General features: G+C 44.6%; 1 protein-coding gene across 1 annotated transcript in view; it reads left to right on the top strand.

Moving 5' to 3' along the window:
* ccser1 (coiled-coil serine-rich protein 1) overlaps positions 1-17054 on the top strand; it is a 1261432-nt gene that overhangs the window by 715423 nt on the left and 528955 nt on the right. The window lies entirely within an intron of this gene.

Raw genomic sequence — 17054 nt, 5'->3', positions numbered from 1 at the left:
CCATCAATTTTCCTAACACCATTTCCATACAAATACTGACTTCTTTCAGTTCCACCCTTTCATCAGACCTTATGTTCCCCGGCATCTCTGGGAGGTTATTTGTGTCCTCCTTTGTGAAGACAGAACCAAAATATGTATTTAGTTGGTCTGCCATTTCTTTGTTCTCCATTATAAATTCCCCTGATTCTGACTGCAAGGGACCTACGCTTGACTTCACCAATCTTTTTCTCTTCACATATCTATAAAAGCTTTTACAGTCAGTTTTTATGTTCCCTGCAAGCTTACTCTCATATTCTATTTTCCCTTTCTTAATTAATCCCTTTGTCCTCCTTTGTTGAATCCTAAACTGCTCCCAATCCTCAGGATTATTGCTTTTTCTGGCCAATTTATATGTCGTCTCCTTGGATCTTATGCTATCCCTAATTCCCCTTGTTAGCCACGGTTGAGTCACCTTTTTTGTTTTATTTTTATGCCAAACTGGGATGAACAAATTCTGTAGCTCATCCATTCGGTCTTTGAATGTTTGCCATTGCCTATTCACCGTCAACCCTTTGAGTGCCATTCCCCAATCAATCCTACCCAACTCGCTCCTCAGACCATCGTAGTTTCCTTTATTTAAATTGAGGACCCTAGTCTCTGAGTCAACTACTTCATTCTCCATTAAGATGAAGAATTCGATCATATTATGATCGCTCCGACCCAAGGGGCCTCATTCAACAAGATTGCTAATTAATCCTTTCTCGTTACATAATACCCAGTCTAAGATGGCCTGATCTCTGGTTGGTTCCTCGACATATTGGTCCAGGAAACCATCCCATAAACACGCCAGGAATTCCTCCTCCACAGTATTGTTACTAATTTGGTTAGCCCAATCTATATGTAGATTAAAGTCACCCATGATGACTGCTGTGCCCTTATTGCATGCTTCTTTAATTTCCCTTTTAATGCCATCCCCAACATCTGCCTTACTGTTTGGAGGTCTATATACCACTGCCACTAACATTTTTTTCCCCTTAGTATTCCTCAATTCTACCCATACAGATTCCACATCATCAGAGCTAATATCCTTCATTACAATTGTGTTCATCCCTTCTTTAACCAGTAATGCTACCCCACCTCCCTTTCCTTTTTGCCTATCTTTCCTGAATATGAAATACTCCTGGATGTTGAGTTCCCAGTCTTGGCCATCCTTGAGCCATGTTTCCGTAATCCCAACCAAATCATATTCGTTTACCTCTATTTGCACAGCCAATTCGTCCACCTTATTACAAATGCTCCTCGCATTAAGACACAAAGCCTTCAGGCTTGTTTTTTTAACGCTCTTAGACCTATTAGAATTATTATTTACTGTGGCCACGTTTGATTTAAACCGTTGCTTTCTCTGGCTGCCACTTTTGTTTTTCTCCTTCCTATCTTTTGCTTTTATCCTTGTTTCCCGTTCCTCTGTCTCCCTGGTCAGGTTCCCAACCCCCTGCCATTTTAGTTTAAACCCTCCCCCACAGCACTAGCAAAACTCCCCCGAGGACATCGGCTCCAGCCCTGCCCAGGTGCAAACCGTCCGGTTTGAACTGGTCCCACCTTCCCCAGAACCGGTTCCAATGTCCCAGAACCTTGAATCCCTCCCCCTGGCACCATTCCTCTAGCCACGTATTCATCTGAAGTATCCTTCTATTTCTACTCTGACTAGCACGTGGCACTGGTAGCAATCCTGAGATTACTACCTTTGAGGTCCTGTTTTTTAATTTATCTCCTAACTCCCTATATTCCGCTTTTATGACCTCATCCCGCTGTTTACCTATATCGTTGGTGCCTATATGCACCACGACAACTGGCTGTTCACCCTCCCCTTCCAAGATGTTCTGCAGCCGCTCCGAGACATCCTTGACCCTTGCACCAGGGAGGCAACACACCATCCTGGAGTCTCGTTTGCGGCCGCAGAAACGCCTATCTATTCCCCTTACAATTGAATCCCCTATTACTATAGCTCTACCCCTCTTTTTCCTCCCATTCTGTGCAGCAGAGCCACCCCTGGTGCCAGGAAGTTGGCTACTGCTGCCTTCCTCTGATAAGCCATCCCCCCCAACAGTACTCAAAATGGTTTATCTGTTGGAGAGGGGGATGGCCACAGGGGACCCCTGCACTACCTGCCTGCACCTAGTACTCTGCCTGTTGGTCACTCATTCCCTTTCTTCCTGTCCAGCCTCTACCTACGGTGTGTCCAACTCCGTAAACGTGCTATTCACGATGTCCTGAGCATCGTGAACGCTCCAGTATGCATCCAATCGCAGCTCCAGTGCCGCAATGCGGTCTGTCAGTAGCTGCAGCTGGATGCACTTCCTGCACATGTAGTTGTCAGGGACACAGGAAGTGTCCCCGAGTTCCCACATATCGCAGGAGGAGCATATCACGTGGCCGGGCTGTCCTGCCATGACTTACCCTTTAATTAATTGAATTTAAATTAAATCAATCAATCCCACTAATTACACTGCAGTTAACTGGTTTACCAACAGTCCCTGCTACACCAGAGAGACTTTAGAAACTATAAACCACAGAGTTAAAGTTTAAAAAAAGAGAGAAATACTCACCAACCAATCACTTACCTGCTTCCTGGTGACGTCACACTTTGATTACTTTTTACCTCTCTCCCCTGCTGTTGAATTGGTCGGGCCTCGCTGCTCGCTGACGGTTTTGTGCTCTGCCTCGCCTCACTGCTCACACCCAGGTCCGATGCTGTGGTCGGGCCTCGCTGCTCGCTGCCGGTTTTGTGCTCCGCCTCGCCTCACTGCTCACACCCAGGTCCGATGCTCTGGTTGGGTCTCGCTGCTTGCTGCCGGTTTTGTGCTCCGCCTCGCCTCATTGCTCACACCCAGGTCCGATGCTCTGGTCGGGCCTCGCTGCTCGCTGCCGGTTTTGTGCTCCGCCTCGCCTCACTGCTCACACCCAGGTCCGATGCTCTGGTCGGGCCTCGCTGCTCGCTGCCGGTTTTGTGCTCTGCCTCACCTCACTGCTCACACCCAGGTCCGGTGCTCTAGTTCTTTCTCCACCGACAAGGAAGTCTTCACATAGATTTAGCTGGCGGTGTGGCAGAGCCACTGAGGGACTTTGAGCAACTATACATAATTCCCTTTAACGAGGTTTGACTCCAACCTAAGCCTGTACCAGTCTGTTAGTGATTTCTGTGTTTGTACATACTTTTTGCATGCACGGGGCGCGGTCCCTTTAAGACCGCGGCAAAGCGCGGGTAAACGCGATGACGTCATGCCGCTAATCACGTGACCACCCAAGCACGGGAAAAACGTGATGACATCATGACGTCATCCACGGGACCGCCTTGGCAGTCCTCGTGGAGCCTCCGACCAGCAAAGACCTGATTTCGTGGTTCTCCTGTATCGATCTCGACAAACTGTTTAAACTTGTTAGTTCTGCATTAAAACTTGTTTGTTTGATCGCCTGAGTCGACCTCAGTTCTTAGATAGGAATTTGGCAATTCCTACAGCGGTATATATAATGCATTGCTACAGCTGTCTTGCTGGTAGACTAATTGCTATGTTTTGTTCCTCATTAATTTAAAGTGTTTCGGGACAGACCATGCATGTGAGGAGAGCTGCAGAAATAAGACAATGTTATTTGCATTAAAAACATATTTTCATGACTCTTTCAATAATGTAATGGTATTATAATTGCTTATTGACGTAAGAAAACTACTAGGCACTTGGTCTGAGTATTAAACAAGGCTTTAATCAACTGTTTTTCAACATGGAGATCTAGTTGTGTCCTTCACTAGTTCCTGTTAAAGAATGTCCTGAGCAAGCTGGGCCCGTGCCCAAGTATTTATACTCTCCCTGGACAGCGCCACCAGCAGGCCGCCCAGTATTATTTCATAAGTCATTTCCACATGAATGACAAGATTTATGTCACTTACCACCCATTATTATTTACACGATTCAATTTTCAACGATACTGCATATAAATATATAAATATGTATAAACTGACTGCATTGTGCTTACTCGATGACCTCCTGATGGGAACAAGAATTAAGAATTATTTGTAACAGGTGCTTTAATTTTATTATTTAAAATATCTGTAGTCCTTTGCGGATAAATTATTTCCGGCTCCAAAGGTCAACTTACAGCAGGATCCAGAGTGCTGAAAAAATGCATTCAAAGTGTAAAAACTCAAATTTCCAAGAGGTTGTGACCCCGAACTTCACCCCCCACCATTCCCCCCTCCCTCCACAAAATAAATCTCAAGCCTTCAGTTTTCACATTCCTCTTCAAAAAACGTCCAAGTCAGCCACAGCAAGACGCAGCCTTTTGTGTGCTTTATTTCAATGCAACTGATGGACTATTGGATGCACTTTCAGATTCCGTTAAGACAAGGTTAGATTGCTCAGTGTGACACTTTGACGGCACATGACATAGACAAGACAAGGCAATTGGGTTTTGGTTTTTGCAGGAAAAAAAACCAGATCAAATTGCAGAGTGTAATCCCCAAACATACTCGTCAAAATGCCGGCATCTGACGTAATGAAAATGGACCTTGTCTTATTCAATCATGGCGAAAGCAGTGACTCCAGCTAGAGGCACATACAAGTTATCCAATTTGTTTGGGAATTTGCAGCGTTTTGGGGTTGCCCCTTGTAAGCTTTTTCTGAAGTTATGAACATACAAAATTGAATGGGCAGGAAAAGACCAGCTGGCTCATCAAGCCTGGCCTACACCATTACAATAGCAAAATACTGCGGATGCTGGAAATCCGAAATAACAACAGAAAACGCTGGAAAAACTCAGCAGGCCAGGGCAGCATCTGTGGAGAGAGAAATAGAGTCAACGTTTCAGGCCGAAGACCCTTAGTTCTGACGAAGGGTCATTGACCTGAAACGTTGACTCCATTTCTCGCTCCACGGACGCTGCCCTGGCCTGCTGAGTTTTTCCAGCGTTTTCTGTTGTTATTCTGGCCTACACCATAATGGCCGGAGCATCATAACTAAACATTTCTTTCAAACAACAACAACTTGCATTTATATAGCACTTTTAAGGTAGTAAAATATCCCAAGGTGATTCACAGGAGTGTCGGCAAACAAACTTTGAGACCGAGCCACACAAAGAGATATTCGGACAGGAAGAAGGAGGTTTAAAGGAGGAGAGAGAGGTAGAGAGGCGGTGAGGTTTAGGGAAGGAATTCCAGAGCTTAGGGGCTAACCTACCCCCGCAGCCATGTGATATAAGTACATCAGCTTTTTATAAGTTGTCTATGTTGGCTTGTCTGATTACCACTGCTTAAGCAGGGAAATTTGAATCACTGACTGACTGACTTATTTTCATGGTGCATGGGACACAGGAACAGGAGGAGGCCATTCAGCCCCTCGAGCCTGCTCTGCCATTCAATTAGATCGTGGCCATTCTGTAGCTCCACTCTATTTACCCGCCTTAGCTCCATATCCCTTGATACCCTCGCCCAACAAAAATCTTATCAGTCCCAGTCTTCAATGTTCCAATTATCCCAGCATCCACAGCCTCTCATTGGAAACCTTGTAATTTTGCCACCGTCCTTGGCCTCTTGTATCGTTCCACGGAAGCTCAACGTAAACTCGAGGAACAGCACCTCATCTTCCGATTAGGCACTCTGCAGCCTTCCGGACTCAATATCGAGTTCAACAATTTCAGATCATAAGCTCGGCCCCTATTTCATTTTTTCTTGTAATTTTTCCACTCCTTTCCCCCCCCCCCTTTTGTTTCTCTCTCACACCTGGCAGCTATCTCTTGCCCTGTCAGTACACTTTACACCTAATCTCAGCCTATTACCATCTCGTCTAGCTTCTAATCTCTTTTACTTCTTTTGTTTCTTTTATTCTTTTGTCCGATCGCAGCCCTGCCTTCGATCTAGTTTCTTTTCTTTCCAGTTTTGAAGAAGGGTTCGACCCGAAGCGTCAACTCAAATTTCTCTCCACGGATGTTGCCTGACCTGCTGAGTTTTTCCAGCATTTTCTGTTGTTATTCTGGAATATAAATAACTAGTCGATAACTTGAAGACAGCTCTGAACATAGGCCAATGATCAGAGGCCATGATGTTTCAATACGGTAACTTCCATTTTCATTTCATTGGATGCCAGGACTTTTAACTTTTTTGTGGGGGGGTGGGGTGGATTACATTCCACAATCTGGCCTTGTCTTTCTTCCTAAACCCAGCCCCTAATGATGAGTAAACAAGAAATTCCACTGAGAGTGCAGTGAGATCGAAGCTTGTCCTCACTTGAGCTGAAGGTGTCCCCAATATTAATAGCACCGTGTTGGCATGGTGACCGCCTCATGAGGTCACATCTCCTGCCAGAAGCAAAGACAAACGATAATCAGTAAGGGCGCTGGACACAGAGGGTCAATATTTCTTTCTGCTGGCATTTGTTCAAGTGTCCTAAACAGACCTTTAGCTGTTGAATCGTACTGTTGCATAATCTTGACCCTTACACAGTTGCTACAGTGTTGTTTCTGGCAATCTGGATTCCCCCTCCACGAAAAAAAAAGAAAGATCTTGCATAGAATATAAGAGCAGGGAGGTTATGATGGAGCTGTACAAAACGCTAGTTAGGCCACAGCTGGAATACCGTGTGCAGTTCTGGTCGCCACGCTATAGGAAGGATGTGATTGCATTGGCGAGGGTGCAGAGGAGATTCAACAGGATGCTGGAACACTTCAGCTATGAAGAGAGACTGGACAGGCTGGAGTTGTTTTCCTTAGAGCAGAGAAGGCTGAGGGGGGGACCTGATTGAGGTGTACAAAATTATGAGGGGCATAGATAGGGTAGATAGAAAGAAACTTTTCCCCTTAGTAGAGGGGTCAATAACCAGGGGGCAGAGTTTCAAGGTAAGGGGCAGGAGGTTTAGAGGGGATTTGAGGAAAACCTTTTTCACCCAGAGGGTGGTTTGAATCTGGAACTCACTGCCTGAAAGGGTGGTAGAGGCAGGAACCCTCATGACATTCAAGAAGCATTTAGATGAGCACTTGAAACGCCATAGCATACAAGGCTACGGACCAAGTGCTGGAAAATGGGATTAGAATAGACAGGGCTTGATGGCCGGCGCGGACACGATGGGCCGAAGGGCCTCTTTCTGTGCTGTATGACTATTTATACAGCGCCTTTCACAACCGCGGGACGTCCCAAAGCGATTTACAGCCAATGAAGTGCTTTCGAAGTTCAGTCACTGTTGTAGTGTAGGAAATGCGGTTCTGCAGTCTAAATGTAACCATGGGGACAAGGAACCAATACATTGGGGCTGTTGCAATGGTCTCAGATTGATTAATGAGCTCGAGCTGTGTGAAGGATTACAAGATCCGTGGAGCATGTTAGACAAAGAATGTTTATTATCATTTTAGAGTGGATGAGGGATGCCTGACGCGCTTCACTTCTTAGCAGGTCTTGGAGGCAAATCAACCACAAAAAAATGTTAGCCTGGAAGCTTCATTCTTTTATCCTCCACATTTTACAACTCAGAATAGCCTGGCAAGTGCGTCCAACTGAATAATAATGTATTAGTGTACCATCAAAAATTAGTGTAAATCATTTGGTCGACACTATTATGTCTTTCAGGTGGCGAAACGAGCGATAATCCAGATCAGTGTAGTAATAACGTGTTCATGCTCTCGTTAGTTTAATGGGCAAATGAAATAAGATTATTCAGCCGCTGCAAGGTCTATTTCATGGATTCATTAAAATCACTGGATCATGTGGTTGCAGAGTGTTACAACAGTTTCCGACAGTAGAATAGTTTCTTCCTACTTTGCAATTCTAATGTTACCCTGTTGGGTCTATTGGCTTCAATTATTGTTGGTTTCACTGATTAATCTTCTCCCTCTGCACTCTTTGGAGATAGACTGCTTAAAAAGTATTTTTTGCAATGCGAGTATAGATTGAATGCTGTCCAGTTTAATTCCTAGCGCGATGAAATTGCATGTTTAAACCATCGCAGTCTGATTTCATTAAATCACGCCGCAAATATATTCCTTGCAGATAGGGAAAAGTACTTACTCACGGAAGAAAAATTAGCCGACAAATCACTGCCTCGGTTGCACGATTAAGAAGAAAAAGGAAAAATGCCTTGGCAGTCGTTGCGTTATCGGCATCTGGCATGATTCCTACTTGTATATTTTCCTTGTGTTGTGTCCAGCACTGGAGTGTGGAACAGTGTATTCATACTTGGAAGCTCTTAGATCAATGCTCCTAAGCGGTGTGTTATTTTTAGTCAGTGGTCACTGTTCACCCCTCAGTCGATTCCCCGCAGCCACCTGACTGTGCATACCCAGGGCCAGCCAGCAGGTGGCACTGACAGTCTGCTGACAGTGTGTAAATAGAGGGCCTCCTTTCCAGTTATTGAGACCTTGGCTGACAAACTGGTGAGATGTTCAGCGCAGCCAGCAGCTGGCTCTGCGATTCGGCTGAGCAGCTTGAGCCTGTGTCTGCGGTGGTGTGAGGTGAGGCTCCTCCAGTATGCTGCTGAGAGCTGCTTGCCTGCACTCAAGGTTTAACTCTTTGCGTACTGGGCTCTCAACACACACGCACATTTTTGTGACATGACACACGGGAATGGGCCTGAGAAAGAAACATAGAAGATAGTCCAAAGATGTGCGGGTTAGGTTGATTGGCCATGATAAAAATTGGCCCTTAGTGTTAGGGGGGATTAAATACGTGGGGTTACGGGGATAGGGCTTGGGTGGGATGGCTGTCGGTGTAGGGACCGGGTGCTAGGGTTTGGATGATCAGCCATGATCTCGTTGAATGGCGGAGCAGGCTCGAAGGGCCGAATGGCCTACTCCTGCTCCTATCTTCTATGTTTCTATAGGAGCAGGAGTTGGCCATTCGGCCCCTCGAGCCTGCTCCGCCATTCAATGAGATCATGGCTGATCATCCAAACTCAGTACCCTGTCCCTGCCTTCTCCCCATATCCCTTGATCCCTTTAGCCTTAAGAAATATATCTAACTCCTTCTTGAATTTATTTAATGAATTGGCCTCAACTGCCTTGTGTGGTAGAGAATTCCACAGGTTCACCACTCTCTGGGTGAAGAAATTCCTCCTCATCTCTGTCCTTAGACTGTGACCCCTGGTTCTGGACTCCCCCGCCATCAGGAACATCCTTCCTGCATCTAGTCTGTCTAGTCCTGTTAGAATTTAGAAAACATAGTAAAACCTACCCAAGGTGCTTCACAGCAGCGATTATCAAACAAACTTTGACACCGAGCCACATAAGGAGAAATTAGGGCAGGTGACCAAAAGCTTGGTCAAAGAGGCAGGTTTTAAGGAGTGTCTTAAAGGAGGAAAGAGAGGTAGCGAGGCGGAGAGGTTTAGGCAGGGAATTCCAGAGCTTAGGGCCTAGGCAGCTGAAGGCACGGCTGCCAATGGTTTCAGGTTGATGACCTTTCGTCAGAACTCAGAGAAGGTTGTCTCTGAGGTTACTAGGTGTGATGTTTATTTATTAGAAAGAATTACATAGAAATGACAGCACAGAAACAAGCCATTGATCCATGTCGGTCACACAAGCCTCCTCCCACCCCACTTCATCTCACCTTATCAGCATATCCTTCTATTCCTTTCTCCCTCATGTGCTTATCTAGCTTCCCCTTAAATGCCCGTTAAAAGACTTGACATTGTTCAGTGATCACATTGGTAACTATGAGGAAGCTATAAATCTCTGCCCGAGGTGTAGCCAAATTGTGAGCATGTTAATAAAGAGCAGGATCATGATTCTGCCACATCTACAACAGCGAAGACATCTTTCCCTTCTTGACGCAGAGAGCCGCGAGGCTGTGGCATTTACTTCCAGCGCTGGCGGTCGAGGCAGAAACCATCGGCAACAATTTCCTTGGGGCCTCTGCTGCTCCGCCGCCGCAACTTCCGCAGAGGTTTGGCAGAAACCCCCGCTCGCTCGTGTAAGCGGGGGGCTTTCCGCCAAACTTATGGCGAAGTTACACCGGCGGAGTGGGAGGAGCTCTGAGGAAATTCTCGGCCTATGTCAACACTCAAGGTTAGATTGGATAGGTGGATGAAGGACAAAGGGATATGGGAACAGGGTGGGTAAATGTGATTAGGACTATTCGCTCGCGTAGATGGTAAATACCGACATAGCCTGCTTGAGCCGAATGGTCTGTTTCTGTGCTGCAATTTATTTGTATATATTTCTATGTGTCCATTGGAAATGACCAATTAATTACTGGGATGGGGTCGGGGAAAGAGACCTACGATAGAGTTTTCATGTGAGCTTTTCTTCCATTGTTTAAATTATAATTAAGCCTATATAAATTGTAGCGACAGAATATATTGACTTCAGTTCACTGTAGCAAGGAATGGTAGAAAAGGGGTTTGCACCTGTGATTTCCCCTATGGCGTTCCCATTCTTAACTGTGCCAACAGGAGGCGCTAAAAGAGGCCATAACTGTTCTTGGCAGGGAAGCAGTACAAATAAGTGGATGAGTCATTCTGTAAACATTATTAATGGTTGGCTCGAGAATACTTTGGCAAGTTCCTAGAAACAAGTGGTCTTCCTGCTCAGTCTCTCTCCTGGTCGGTGGGGTGTGACATGAATCAGTCATTCATGAAAGAAAGATTTATGTAATAATACTGAGTGGCCTACGGGTGGCGCTGTCCAGGGAGAGTATAAATACTTGGGCACGGGCCCAGCTTGCGCAGGACATTCTTAACAGGAACTAGTGAAGGACACAACTAGACCTCCATGTTGTAAAACAGTTGATTAAAGCTTTGTTTAACACTTAGACCAAGTGCCGAGTAGTTTTCTTACGTCAGTGCGTCCCCCTGAAAAAGAAAAGAAAGACAGACCTGCATTTATATAGCACCTTTCACGACCGCAGGACATCCCACAAGTGCTTCAGAGCCAATGAAGTACTATTTTGCAGTGCAGTCACTGTTGTAAGGTAGGAAACTCAGCAGCCAATTTGCACACAGCAAGCTCCCACAAACAGCAATGACTAGATAATCTGTTTTATGATAATGTCCAGATGATCTGTTTTAGAGATGTTAATTGAGGGATAAATATTGACCAGGACACCAGGGATAACTCCCCTGCTCTTTTTCAAAGTAGTGTCATGGGATCTTTCACATCCACCTGTGAAAGCAGGCAGGGCCTCAATTTAACATCTGAAAGACAGCACCTCCGACAGTGCAGCATTCCCTCAGTACTGCACTGGAGTGTCAGCCTAGATTTTGTGCTCACGTCTCGAGTGGGACTCAAACCCACAACCTTCTGACTCAGAGGCAAGAGTGCTACCCACTGAGCCACAGCTGATGCACTCAAACCTCTGCCATAACCTATGGGGATGTTACGCAGTGGTGTACCCAATTAGCGTTACTGCTTTTGGTACTTGAGAACAAAGTGCATTGAAATTGGCTGCAAGTCGCATGGCTGCAATCCCCTGTACAGTGAGCTCCTCATCTCAGACAGAGTACTGAGGAGAGATGCTGAATGGAACCTATCCATGGTCGTTGGATTACAGCCCAGGAGTATGCAGAAATGCCATGCAGCAACCTGGGTAATTCACCAGGCAGTACCCGTGAGCTATTAGGTTCTGGAGTATTCTTGCGTTTAAAACAAAAGACGTCTAACACCAAATTAACAAGGGGTGCTAATGTGCAGCAGACTCAGTTCCACAAGTACTTTAGCATCTGCAATCCTTTCGCTGGAAAAATGCCTGCATTAACCCACTCTGCAGCTGATTTAGTCAAACGACAAAACAGTAGGCTAGCTAAACATGACAACACGGTAACTCCATACAAAACACTGTCTCCTAAACAAATGTCTGACTACAGAGCACTCACAGAAAAAGCTCACTAAAGCTGCTCCATTATATGTACTCACCAATTAATCCCAAAGAGTTGTACTTCAAGAGGAGCAGATGGCCAAGAATAATGTAGGCACACTCGGGGTCTTGAGATGATTTGGACTCTGTGGTAATGAAGGCACTCATGTACACAGTGTTCCAGGTTCAACTTGGCACAGCATCTAAGTGTATGTCATCCTGAATCACCTGTTAATTTTCCTAATGTCTGCGAGGCTTGTGTGTCAGGTTGAATGCACTGTGGAGAAGACCATCAGTAACACAGAGCAATTGTTTGATGTAGCATTGCAAGAGAATAATGGCCATCTGACATTAGAGTTAAAGAGAGATAATTAACATAGTCATAAAGAATGTCATTTTCATAAAATATGAGGCGATAACATACTACACAAACATATGCACACACAATATAGGATATCAGTAATATGTTAAAAAGCGACATGGGGAATAAAAGCCCAGTGCAGCCTTTTCTCGGATATAAATCCAAGGTTTCCATTGGACCTCAATGTCGCTTCTTAAACGTATTAAAAAGCAACTGCTAATCTGATATCATAATCATAATCAACTTTATTGTCATTGTTAGTGCACAAGTGCAGTACAACGAAATGTAGGCTTGCAGCTCCCGAGAGTGTACATTTAGATTAAGACATTTAAACATTCAATATTCATTTGGCTTGTAATACATTAACATAAACATAACCATAATAAAGTGCATTGGCAGATGTGCAGGCTTTAGAGTTTATTTGTGGAGTTCAGTAGGATGACGGCCCCTCCAGTGTAGTTTCAATGTTGAAACCTGGCTGTGCTTATGAGTTACATGTGTCAGCTGAGGCTCAGTGGGTATCACTCTTGCCTCTGAGTCAGAAGGTTGTGGGTTCAAGCCCCACTCCAGAGAGACAACAATCTAGGCTGACACTCCAGTGCAGTACTGAGGGAGTGCTGCACTGTTAGAGGTGCCATCTTTTGGAAGAGATGTTAAACTGAGGCCCCGTCTGCCCTCTCAGGTGGACGTAAAAGGTCCCGCGACACTATTTCGAAGAGCAGGGGAGTTATCCCTGTTGTCCTGGCCAATATTTATCCCTCAATCAACGTAATGAAAAAAAAGATTACTTGGTCATTATCACATTGCTGTTTGTGGGAGCTTGCTGTGCGCAAATCGGCTGCTCTTTCCTGCATTACAACAGTGACTACACTTCAAAAATACATTGGCTGTAAAGTGCTTTGGGACCTCTGGTGGTCGTGAAAGGCGCTATATAAATGCAAGTTCTTCTTCTGCATAAAGAATAGTAAAGATTTGACCTTTGTAGGGTGGATTTATTCTGGATTTTTTTTTAATGATTATAGTTCTTAATGTGGATCCCATTGGCTAGTTGATCCTTCTTGTCACCTCCTCTCCTGAAGTCATTGACTTATACTGGGGAGGGGCAGCAATCCTCCAGGACCTCATCCAATTAGCCTTTCTTGATGTGGAACTGGAACAGTGAGTGTTAGCAAGCACTGTAACCATGGTGAGGGAGTTTCAGAGGTGAGCCCAATCTTGCCTTTTACCAATGACCTAATAAAACTCACTACGCACTTGGTTCGAGTATAAAGCAAGGCTTTAATCAACTTGTTTCAGAACATGGAGGTCTAGTTGTACTTCACTAGTTCTTGTCTTACAAAATGTCCCTGAGCAAGCTGGGCCCACGCCCGAGTATTTATACTCCTTGGACGGCGCCACCAGCTGGCCGTCCAGCGTTATTTCATGAGTAGTTTCTTGATGATGATGAGATTTATAACAACCAACATCCTCCGAAAAGTGTTTTGAGCAGGAGCCATTGGACAGTGAGCAGAAGCGGGAACCCTGACTGATCCCCCTGCCCCTCGCCTGGACCAGTGGTTCTCAAACTGGGCTCCGCGGACCCCTGGGGATCCGTAGAGACTATCCAGGATGTCCGCGACCAGAGGTCATTTCAAGCCTGCTCCTCTTTATAAAACTGACACGGATTCAGTTCTAGCGCATTATTCTCAACGGCTGGGCCCGGCTACTCACAGAGGCCCACAGCTCTCACTCACTTTGCAATGAGCGCTCCCTGCCGGTCCTCTCCCTGGTGCCGCTACCCAGTGCCATCCCCCCCCCCCCCGACACGTGATCAGAGCGCCTGCGGGCCCCTTCAAACACGTGCCTGAATGTGTTCATGCGAACACGTACAATCCCACCGTGCAGCTGTTACAGCACATGCCAGTGGGACAGTATGGCGGTGAGTCACGCTTCCAGCAGCATCCCAGCATATTTTTTTATTCGTTCATGGGATGTGGGCGTCGCTGACAAGGCCAGCATTTATTGCCCATCCCTAATTGCCCTTGAGAATATGCATGGGTGCTCGTTGCCTCATTCACCTTGGCCAGCCTGCTGACGGCTTTAAAAATTATCCAGCATTAATTGGCTAATAGTGGCCGTCTGTTGCTGTGGAGTGCCCAGAATTGGTGTGAGAAGCAGGCACACCCATCTCACTGATATCTCTAAGTAAATATCTGTTTTCTTAAAAGCATTATTAAAACACTCTTTATGTGCAGCACATTCATCATATGAGTATTGATGTAAAAAGACATACTGAGTGCTTGGTTTGAGTATAAAACAAGGCTTTAATCAACTGTTTCAAAACCATGAGATTTCTAGTTACATCACTAGTTCCTGGTTACAGAAACATCCTGAGCAAGCTGGGCCCACGCCCGAGTATTTATACTCCTTGGACAGCGCCACCAGCTGGCCGCCCAGTGTTACTTCATGAGTCATGATAAGATTCATGACAAGTTTTATAATTTAGATGGGGAGGGGGGGTTCCGTGATAACTAATCCATTTGAAATGGGTGCTTCTGAAGGGATATTTACTAATCCTAGCCCCTTTTAGGGCTACCCCGGATCAGGCGTATTTCTCAGATGTTCACTTTCAACTAAAGTTTGAGGTAGTCGAATCCTAAAGACACTTAATTGTGTCTAAAGGTCCGGACTATCTCTCCCTAAAGGAAAGGAACAACCCGAGAATGTTACCGTCCTCCAGATAGTGCTTTTAATAAGTTATGAGGGTCCGGCAATCTCCCCCAGAATTCTGTAACTCTTCACCAAAGCATGTACAGAAATTGAGTTTGCGAGTTATTGATGCAGAAGACTTATGTGAGACAATTCTAAAAATATATAGAGATTTATTAAAAGAACCAACATGCAATTTACAGTTGGTGAATCAGTCAATTGCAACATTAACAGTTCTAAAAAGAGAAAAAATACTAGCTTTTTAACAAAGAATCTTACTTTTAAATCTTAACTTTGCTACAGTATTACAGTTCTTAAAGGTTTCTATACAGGATATCCATCAATGTTAAATACCTTTGATCCCCGAAGTACAGAGAGTTGGAGACCACAGAGCCGCCGCTGAAGCCGAGAATCGCTTTGGCCGATTAAAGCGAGTCTGATATCCCATTTGAGAGTTCTATATTTATACCCTTTTTCAGTGGTATTTCCTTTAAAGTTTCTGCTGATGCAAGTCAATTATCCCCATTCATTTATCTTTCTGCTGACCTCTGCAATTCTTACTGCTACATCAGCCAGAATCTTGTCTCATCTCCAGGTGTTCTAGGGTCACCATATGAAAACGGTGTGAAGGGCAGGTGTGCCTTATTTTATGTCATCTTTACGAGGGCAGATGTTCCTTATTTTATTTGCCATCTTTACGAAGTTTAAATTAGAACACCTTATCCAGGGTGAACCATTGTTTTTGTTCCCAAAGGTCAGCCTGTCGGAGCCCTTCACCTTCTGTTTCAATAAGGTTATTTATTCAAGGTCAACAACTGTCTTATCTCAATAGCCAGAATTCTTTCATAGCTATTTCATAGTTCGGTTTCTAAATTTCCAAACCCAGTTTGTCATGTTTCAATAAGGCCAGAATACTTTCATAAGATCGTGTATTTTTCTGAATAGGTTATATGGCTTATTCCTTTACACTTCAACCCAAAAAATTGAGAACCACTGGCCCTAGGGCATCCAGAAATGCCCTTATCAGCATCCTGACTCAGATCAGAGATCCATTTCTAAGACAGAATCTATTCCACTTATACAATCTAAACACAGCCTGAAAAGTCCCATGTTTATTTTCCTTTCAGCGTGTGTACTTCTGCACTCTGTCAGCCTGAAACTATCACTGTGTTTACACTGTTCTTGTTTCATTATTCACGCAGTTTTTAATAATGTAACAGTGTGGCACCAAGCATTTTATAGACAAGAAAGCACACAGAGAGCTACACCAGTATTTTCAATGTTGCTGTGCTGGACCAGTAACTCATTTGTATTGCAACTTGCATTCCATCCAATGTTGGCGATTGAATTTAGCGACTTAAAAAATGCATAGGTCTATTGAGGACGCTAGTAAAAAAAAACAATTCTGTCAGCTCTTTGAAACTATTAAGAATGTGTGCAATTCTGGTCGTCATATTATAAAAAAGATATAGAGGTACCCAAGAGGGTGTAAAAAAGATTTATAAGGAAGATACCAGAAATGCAAGGTTATACCTATCAGGAAATGATGAACAGGCTGGGTCTCTTTTCTCTTGAAAAGAGAAGGCTGAGGGGTGACCTAATAGAGGTCTTTAAAATTATGAACGGTTTTGATAGAGTGGACACAGAGAGAGTGTTTCCACTTGTGGGGAAGAGCAAAACTAGAGGCCATCAATATAAGAGAGTCACCAAGAAATCCAATGGAGAATTCAGAAGAAACTTCTTTACCCAGAGAGTGGTGAGAATGTGGAACTCGCATTCCACAGGGAGTGGTTGAAGCGAATAGTATAGATGCATTTAAGGGGAGGCTAGACAAGCATATGAGGGAGACGGGAATAGAGGGTTATGCTGATAGAGTTAGATGAGGAAAGACGGAAGGAGGCTCGAGTGGAGCATAAACGCCAGCTGGGCCTCTTTCAGTGCTGTATATCTTATGTAATCCTATGTAATGTGAAGGCTGTAAAGTTGGGTGTCGGGAATCTTTAAAAACTTTACTCTCAAAGAAAAATAAATAAATATGGCTTCACACAAATGGCAATTAAACCGAGACCAGTGTGCGGTAAATCGTATATCCTATGTAATTCTATGTAAGCTCCAAGTAGACTATTGCCTTGAGCGGATGCCAGTTGAGAATACTTAAAAGGCGCTCAAATCTGTGACTTAAAATCATATTATATTGTAGTTTTC

This window comes from Somniosus microcephalus, chromosome 2 (genome assembly GCF_052327205.1).
Source record: "Somniosus microcephalus isolate GS21.2 chromosome 2, FLI_Smic_1.0, whole genome shotgun sequence".
Lineage (NCBI taxonomy): Eukaryota > Metazoa > Chordata > Chondrichthyes > Squaliformes > Somniosidae > Somniosus > Somniosus microcephalus.
The sequence above is the reverse complement of the archived record's forward strand: the minus strand, read 5'-3'. Positions and strand labels throughout refer to the sequence as shown.